The sequence below is a fragment of the Arachis ipaensis genome, chromosome B1, assembly GCF_059453495.1.
Source record: "Arachis ipaensis isolate K30076 ecotype BB chromosome B1, ASM5945349v1, whole genome shotgun sequence".
Lineage (NCBI taxonomy): Eukaryota > Viridiplantae > Streptophyta > Magnoliopsida > Fabales > Fabaceae > Arachis > Arachis ipaensis.
The window spans coordinates 52,009,221-52,018,469 of record NC_142436.1 but is presented as its reverse complement, the minus strand read 5'-3'; the positions used below and the strand labels follow the sequence as shown (position 1 = coordinate 52,018,469).

The 9,249-nt window shown below is 38.7% G+C and overlaps 2 non-coding genes across 2 annotated transcripts; both read right to left on the bottom strand.

The window, feature by feature from the left end:
* Positions 1–1,153: 1,153 nt before the first annotated feature.
* LOC148576556 (small nucleolar RNA R71) lies at positions 1,154–1,261 on the bottom strand. The gene has a single exon (XR_015903828.1). It is a non-coding gene; the product is annotated as a small nucleolar RNA R71 (small nucleolar RNA).
* Positions 1,262–7,116: 5,855 nt separating this feature from the next.
* On the bottom strand, positions 7,117–7,224 carry LOC148576555 (small nucleolar RNA R71). Its single transcript, XR_015903508.1, has one exon. It is a non-coding gene; the product is annotated as a small nucleolar RNA R71 (small nucleolar RNA).
* Positions 7,225–9,249: the final 2,025 nt, after the last annotated feature.

The window sequence follows — 9,249 nt, the reverse complement described above, 5'->3', positions numbered from 1 at the left end:
AAGAGAAAGATTGTAATTGGGTTATTGTTGGATTGCCCTCTAATTCCTGACACCAATCCTCCCCAGAGTGGATTGGGACTTGTGAATAGAACAGCATTCCAACTTGTTTTACCTTCCCTTACTTAGTAAAGGATAACTAAACGGAATAACTCTCAATTGTCAACTAATCTTAAGAATGTTCCATCAAGAATAAGACTTCCATGTAATCAACTCCCAGTCAAGGCTTTTATTTACATTATTCAATTTCATCAGTTTAATTTCCTATTTACTCAACTCAACCCTTTTCAAAAACATCTAATTAATAAAATAGTACCCTTTCCTGCAACTCGTTGGGAGACGACCTGGGACTGATACTCCCAGTATTTTAAATTTCAATTTTCTGTGACACCTTTTTAAATTGAGCGGTGGATTTCTGGCGAGTTAAGAACTATACTTGCAATGCATATATTCTAATAATTTTTAATTCACCAATTTCTGCCCGCATCAATTTTTGGCGCCGTTACCGGGGAGTTGCAATAGAGTGCTAAAGTTATTAATTAGAATTTATTTATTTGCATTTTATTTTATTTTGCTACTATGAGCTGCCTGTTTTTTTCATCAAATGATGCGTTCACTTCCTGATTCGCGCTTGCTAATATTCGATCCTGAAATTGAAAGGACTATTTCACGAATAAGGCGAGCTCGGCGTCGGTTAGTCTGCTCTGAGGGCGGATCTGAAAGTGAACTTGAGGAAGAAACCAACTCCCGTTCTACTGATTCGGTTGATTCACGTGCAGACGACATGGCAGAACCTAGGAGAGTTACCATCCAGGAGGAAGGAGCCCCTAATTTTACAATGCAACCGTTTCAAGCGCATCACCCAGCGGTGGCTACAGATTTCGAAATAAAGACCGCACTGCTCAATTTGATGCCCAAGTTTCATGGCTTACCTGCTCAAGAGCCTATCAAGCACCTGGGAGATTTCCAGGCAGCCTGTTCTACTGTTAGACGAGATGGTACAGATGAAACTTCAATTCTGCTGAAAGCTTTCCCGTTTTCTCTTGAGGGAAAAGCAAGAGAGTGGTACTACACTCAACCCCTAGCAAATGTATCCAACTGGGATACGCTCAGAAAAGAGTTTTTGGAGAAATTCTTTCCATCTGAAGTTACCGATAAACTAAGGAAAGATATTTCCACTATTGTTCAAGATGACAACGAGACTCTCTTTGAATATTGGGAGCGCTTCAATAATCTTCTGGAAGCATGCCCCCACCACATGATTGACAAGATAGTGTTACTCAGTTATGTCACACAGGGCATGAGGCCCCAAGATAAAACCACATTGGAAAGTTCTAGCAATAGGTCTATGAAGAAGTACAAGACCACTGATGAGGCATGGCAATTGATCAGCGACTTAGCTGAATCTACTAGGAACCATAGACAGAAGCAAGGCCGTTCAAAAGCCGTTGCAGAGGTATCCTCTAGCAGAGAGACTGCTGCTCTAACTCAGAGTATCTGTGAGATGACCAACTTGCTGAAGCAGATGCAATTGAATCAACAACAAGTTCAGCAAGCTCAACCTTCTCCAGCACAGCAAAGCCAACAGTTAGTCCCACAAAGAGTTTGCAGAATTTATGCTGATTATAGCCATTATACTGATGAATACCCGCAACTCCAACAGGAAGACAACATGGTGGCATCCACTCATAACTTCTATGATCGCCCCAACCAAGGGTACAATCAAGGTGGAAATAATAACCATGGATGGCAGGACAATTCTAACCAGAATTGGAGGGACAACAATAATAGAGGAGGCAGAGATAATCAGGGAAATTAGAGGTGGAATAATAACAACAAAAGACAGCAGAACCAACTTTACAGAGCACCTCACCTGAGGCAATTCCAAGGACCACAGAATACCCAACAGCAGACCTCTCAATTTACTCATTCTTCTTTATCTCCTAATGAAGAGTTACTACAATCTTTTGAGCAGAGACAACAGACCATGAAAAATAACATTATGAATAACATTAATGCCAGTCTGAATGGTCTGACTCTACTTTGCAAGCTCTTGTTTCACAGATTGGATCAATGCAAAATTCCAATAACCAACCTTCAAGCTCCACTGGAATCCCCCTCTCAACCATTACCCAATCCAAAGGGAGGCATTAATGCCATCACCCTGGGGTCTGGAACCACACTGCAGGAGAGGAATCAGGAGGAGCCAAGCTCACCAGAACATGCCTCAGCTGAAGAGGTAGTAGAAATAGAAGATGTCGAAGAAGAAGAGGACATACAAGACATAGCTGAAGAAGAAGAAGTGCAACCACAAGAGGAAGCACCAAAAGGCGCAGACACTGCAGAAAACACTACTCCCATTCCCTTTCCACAACTTGCAAGGAAGCCCAGGAAGCAACTGGAACCCGATCCCAAAATGGTAGAAATATTCAAAAAGGTTGAGGTAACCGTTCCTCTTTTTGATGTTATTCAACAAGTACCTAAATATGCAAAGTTTCTAAAAGATTTATGTATACATAAGGACAAAATTCATGAATTAGAAACTATTCCTTTAGGTAGTTCCATATCTGCTTTAATGGGAGGATTACCTGAGAAGTGTAGTGACCCAGGTCCTTGTATAGTTAGTTGTACTATTGGTAGAGTAGTAATTTATTATTGCATGTGTGATTTAGGAGCCTGTGTTAGTATAATGCCTTTGTCTATATATGATATTCTGAGGCTCCCTCTCTTAAAAAGGTCGGCAGCTCGTTTTGTGTTAGCAGATAAAAGCATTATTACAGTGGCTAGAGTTGCTAAAGATGTTTTAGTGAACATTAAAGGGCTTACATTTTCCACTGATTTTTATATCTTGGAGATGCCCCATAATGACTGATGAGCGGATAATTTATACGCTTTTTGGCATTGTTTTTAGTATATTTTTAGTAGGATCTAGTTACTTTTAGGGATGTTTTCATTAGTTTTTATGTTAAATTCACATTTTTGGACTTTACTATGAGCTTGTGTGTTTTTCTGTGATTTCAGGTATTTTCTGACTGAATTTGAGGGACTTGAGCGAAAATCAGATTCAGAGGTTGAAGAAGGACTGCTGATGCTGTTGGATTCTGACCTCCCTGCACTCAAAGTAGATTTTCTAGAGCTACAGAACTCGAAATGGCGCGCTTTTAATTGCGTTGGAAAGTAGACATCCAGGGCTTTCCATCAATATATAATAGTCCATACTTTGCCCAAGTTTAGACGACGCAAACTGGCGTTCAACGCCAGCTCTCTGCCCAATTCTGGAGTTCAGCGCCAAAAAGGGATAAAAAACCAGAGTTGAAAGCCAGAAATGGATCAAAACCTGGCGTTCAACTCCACAAATGGCCTCTGCACGTGGAAAGTTAAAGCTCAGCCCAAGCACACACCAAGTGGGCCCCGGAAGTGGATTTATGCATCAATTACTTACTTCTGTAAACCCTAGTAGCTAGTTTATTATAAATAGGACATTTTACTATTGTATTAGACATCCTGAGTTTTATCTTTGGATCATAGTAGTCTTGGTTACTGCGGTTCCCCTCTGGGGCCGAGACCAATGAACTCCATTATCACTTATGTATTTTCAACAGTAGAGTTTCTGCACTCCATAGATTAAGGTGTGGAGCTCTGCTGTTCCTCAAAGATTAATGCAAAGTACTACTGTTTTCTATTCAATTCATCTTATTTCGCTTCCAAGATATTCATTCGCACTTCAACCTGAATGTGATGAACGTGACAATCATCATCATTCCCTATGAACGCGTGCATGACAACCACCTCCGTTCTACATTAGATTGAATGAGTATCTCTTAGATCTCTTAATCGGAATCTTCATGGTGTAAGCTAGAATGATGGCGGCATTCAAGAGAAACCGGAAGGTCTAAACCTTGTCTGTGGTATTCCGAGTAGGATTCAATGATTGAATGACTGTGACGAGCTTCAAACTCGCGATTGCCGGGCGTAGTGACAGACGCAAAAGGATAGTAAATCCTATTCCAGCATGATCGAGAACCGACAGATGAATAGCCGTGCCATGACAGGGTGCGTTGACCATTTTCACTGAGAGGATAAGATGAAACCATTGACAAGTGATGCCTCCAGACGATTAGCCGTTCCGTGACAGGGCATTTGGATCATTTTCCCGAGAGAAGATCGAAAGTAGCCATTGACAATGGTGACGTATCACATAAAGCCAGCCATGGAAAGGAGTAAGACTGATTGGATGAAGATAGCAGGAAAGCAGAGGTTCAGAGGAACGAAAGCATCTCTATTCGCTTATCTGAAATTCTCACCAATGATTTACATAAGTATTTCTATCCCTATTTTATTAATTATGTTCGAAAACTCCATTACTATTTTATATCCGCCTGACTGAGATTTACAAGGTGACCATAGCTTGCTTCATACCAACAATCTCCGTGGGATTCGACCCTTACTCACGTAAGGTATTACTTGGACGACCCAGTACACTTGCTGGTTAGTTGTGCGAAGTTGTGAACCATGGTATTGGCATCATATTTTTGGCGCCATTACCAGGGAAAGAAAGAGCGATGAATTTTACATAATTAAAGTGTAATCACAATTTCTGCGCACCAAGTTTTTGGCGCCGTTGCCGGGGATTGTTTGAGTTTTCGGCAAGCTTTTGGTCCGGTAACATCAGTGCCAAGTTTGATCCGGCAACAGCACCAAGTTTTTGGCGCCGTTGCCGGGGATTGTTCGAGTTTGGACAACTGACGGTTCATCTTGTTGCTCAGATTGGGTAACTTTCTTTTCGTTTTCTGTTCAAAAAATTTTTCAAAAATTTTCTCACCTGTTTTCGAAAAAAAAAAATTATTCAAAATTTTTAAGAATGAATTCTAGTGTTTCATGAAGCATGTGAAGCCTGGCTGGCTGCAAAGCCATGTCTAAATTCTTTTGGACTGAGGCTTCCAAACCATCATCATAGAGGCAAGTTACATATTTGATAAGTAATGAGCAGTATATTCTGATATCTTGCTGAAGCTTGGCTGGCCATTGGCCATGTCTAGTGTTTTGGACCGGAGCTTTCATTGAAAGCTTGGCTGGCTAGTGAGCCATGTCTAATTCCTGGACTGAAGCTTTAGACTAAGAATGCAAGATTCCTGGAATTCATATTAAAAATTTTGGAATCCTTATTTTCCTTTTTCAACTAATTTTCGAAAAATCCAAAAAAAAAATTTAGAAAATCATAAAAATCAAAAATATTTTTGTGTTTCTTATTTGAGTCTTGAGTCATGTTATAAGTTTGATATCAATTGCATGTGCATCTTGCATTTTTCGAAAATTTTCATGCATTCATAGTGTTCTTCATGATCTTCAAGTTGTTCTTGGTAAGTCTTCTTGTTTGATCTTTGCATTTGCATGTTTTGTGTCTTTGCTTGTTTTTCATATGCATTCTTGAATTCTTAGTGTCTAAGCATTAAAGAATTCTAAGTTTGGTGTCTTGCATGTTTTCTTTGCATTAAAAAATTTTCAAAAATGTGTTCTGGGTGTTCATCATGATCTTCATAGTGTTCTTGGTGTTCATCTTGACATTCATAGCATTCTTGCATGCATCACATGTTTTGATCTAAAATTCTCATGCATTGCATCATTTTTCTTGTTTTTCTCTCTCATCATAAAAATTCCAAAAATAAAAAAAATATCTTTCCCTCTTTTTCTCTCTCAAATTTCGAAAATTAGATTTGACTTTTTCAAAAAATTTTAAAATTTAGTTGTTTCTTATGAGTCAAATCAAATTTTCAAATCTTATCTTTTTCAAAATCTTTTTCAAAAATCAAATCCTTTTCAATTTTCTTAGTTATTTTCGAAAATTCTAAAAACATTTTTCAAAAATATTTTTCTTATTTTTATCAAATTTTCGAAAATAACATCACCAATTAATGTTTTGATTCAAAAATTTCAAGTTTGTTACTTACTTGTTAAGAAAGTTTCAAACTTTAAGTTCTAGAATCATATCTTGTGATTTCTTGTGAATCAAGTCATTAATTGTGATTTTAAAAATCAAATCTTTTTCAAAATTAATTTCAATCATATCTTTTCAAAATATCTTCTTATCTTATCTTTTTCAAAAATTTGATTTCAAAATATCTTTTCTAACTTCCTAACTTCTTATCTTTTCAAAACTTGTTTCAACTAACTAAACTAATTTTTTTGTTTGTTTCTTATCTTTTTCAAAACTACCTAACTAACTCTCTCTCTCTAATTTTCGAAAATATCTTCCCTCCTTTTCAAAAATTTCTTTGTAATTAACTAATTATTTCAAATTTTAAATCTTAATTTTCGAAAATTACTAACATTTTTCAAAAACTATTTTCAAAAATCACTAACTCTTTTTCAAAAAATTATTTTCGAAAATTCCTTCTCCCTCATCTCCTTCTATTTATTTATTCATCTACTAACATCTCTTCCTCACACCACCAAAAATCCGAACCCTCTCTCTCTCTCTGAGTTCAGATTTTCTTCTTTTCTTCTACTAACACAAGGACCTCTATACTGTGGTATAAAGGATCCATATTATTATTAGTATTTTTTCTGTGCCCTCTTCTTTGTCATATGAGCAGGAGTAAGGACAAGAATATTCTTGTTGAAGCAGATCCAAAACCTGAAAGGACTCTGAAGAGAAAATTAAGAGAAGCTAAATTACAACAATCCAGAGATAACCTTTCAGAAATTTTCGAACAGAAAGAGGAGATGGCAGCCGAAAATAATAATAATGCAAGGAGGATGCTTGGTGACTTTACTGCACCTAATTCCAAGTTACATGGAAGAAGCATCTCCATTCCTGCCATTGGAGCAAACAACTTTGAGCTGAAACCTCAATTAGTTTCTCTGATGCAGCAGAACTGCAAGTTTCATGGACTTCCATCTGAAGATCCTTTTCAGTTCTTAAATGAATTCTTGCAGATATGTGATACTGTTAAGACTAATGGAGTAGATCCTGAAGTCTACAGGCTCATGCTTTTCCCTTTTGCTGTAAGAGACAGAGCTAGAATCTGGTTAGACTCTCAACCCAGAGACAGCCTGAACTCTTGGGATAAGCTGGTCACGGCTTTCTTAGCCAAGTTCTTTCCTCCTCAAAAGCTGAGCAAGCTTAGAGTGGATGTTCAGACCTTCAAACAGAAAGAAGGTGAATCCCTCTATGAAGCTTGGGAAAGATACAAACAGTTGACCAAAAAGTGTCCTTCTGACATGCTTTTAGAATGGACCATCCTGGATATATTCTATGATGGTCTGTCTGAGTTATCTAAGATGTCATTGGATACCTCTGCAGGTGGATCCATTCACCTAAAGAAAACGCCTGCAGAAGCTCAAGAACTCATTGACATGGTTGCAAATAACCAGTTCATGTACACCTCTGAAAGGAATCCTGTGAATAATGGGACGCCTATGAAAAAGGGAGTTCTTGAAATTGATACTTTGAATGCCATATTGGCTTAGAACAAAATATTGACTCAGCAAGTCAATATGATCTCTCAGAGTCTGAATGGAGTGCAAGCTGCATCCAACAGTACTCAAGAGGCTTCTTATGAAGAAGAAGCTTATGATCCTGAGAACCCTGCAATAGTAGAGGTGAATTACTTAGGTGAACCTTATGGAAACACCTATAACTCATCATGGAGAAATCATCCAAATTTCTCATGGAAGGATCAAAAGCCTCAACAAGGCTTTAATAATGGTGGAAGAAACAGGTTTAGCAATAATAAACCTTTTCCATCATCCACTCAACAACAGACAGAGAACTCTGAACAAAATACTTCTAATTTAGTAAACTTAGTCTCTGATCTATCTAAGGCCACTGTAAGTTTCATGAATGAAACAAGGTCTTCCATTAGAAATTTGGAAGCACAAGTGGGCCAGCTGAGCAAAAGGATTACTGAAATCCCTCCTAGTACTCTCCCAAGCAATACAGAAGAGAATCCAAAAGGAGAGTGCAAGGCCATTGACATGATCACCATGGCCGAACCTGTAAAGGAAGGAGAGGACGTGAATCCCAAGGAGGAAGACCTCCTGGGACGTCCAGTGATCAATAAGGAGCTTCCCTCTGAGGAACCAAAGGACTCTGAGGCTTATCTAGAGACCATAGAGATCCCATTAAACCTCCTTATGCCATTCATGAGCTCTGATGAGTATTCCTCTTCTGAAGAGAATGAGGATGTTACTGAAGAGCAAACAGCCAAGTTTCTTGGTGCAATCATAAAGCTGAATGCCAAATTATTTGGCATTGATATTTGGGAAGTTGAACCTCCCTTGTTCATCAATGAACTAAGTGATCTGGATCAACTGACATTGCCTCAGAAGACACAGGATCCTGGAAAGTTCATAATACCTTGTACTATAGGCACCATGATTTTTAAGGCTCTGTGTGACCTTGGTTCAGGGATAAACCTCATGCCCCTCTCTGTAATAGAGAAACTGGGAATCTATGGGGTGCAAGCTGCTAGAATCTCATTAGAGATGGCAGATAATTCAAGAAAACAGGCTTATGAACAAGTAGAGGACGTGTTAGTAAAGGTTGAAGGCCTTTACATCCCTGCTGATTTCATAGTCCTGGATACTGGAAAGGAAGAGGATGAATCCATCATCCTAGGAAGACCTTTCCTAGCCACAGCAAGAGCTGTGATTGATGTGGACAGAGGAGAATTAATCCTTCAATTGAATGAGGACAACCTTGTGTTTACAACTCAAGGATCTCTCTCTGCATCCATGGAGAGGAAGCATAAAAAGCTTCTCTCAAAGCAGAGTCAAACAAAGCCCCCACAGTCAAACTCTAAGTTTGGTGTTGGGAGGCCACAACCAAACTCTAAGTTTGGTGTTGAACTCCCATATCCAAACTCTAAGTTTGATGTTGGAGAGTTTCAACAATGCTCTGAACATCTGTGAGGCTCCATGAGAGCCCACTGTCAAGCTATTGACATTAAAGAAGCGCTTGTTGGGAGGCAACCCAATTTTTATTTATCTAACTATATTTTTCTTAGTTATATGTCTTTATAGGTTCATGATCATGTGGAGTCACAAAATAAACAAAAAAAATCAAAAACGGAATCAAAAACAGCAGAAGAAAAATCACACCCTGGAGGAAGCATCTGCCTGGCATTCAACGCCAGAACAGAGCATGGTTCTGGCGCCGAACGCCCAAAATGGGCAGCATCCTGGCACTGAACGCCCAGAACAAGCATGGTTCTGGCGTTCAACGCCAGAAATGGCTAGTAAATGGGCGTT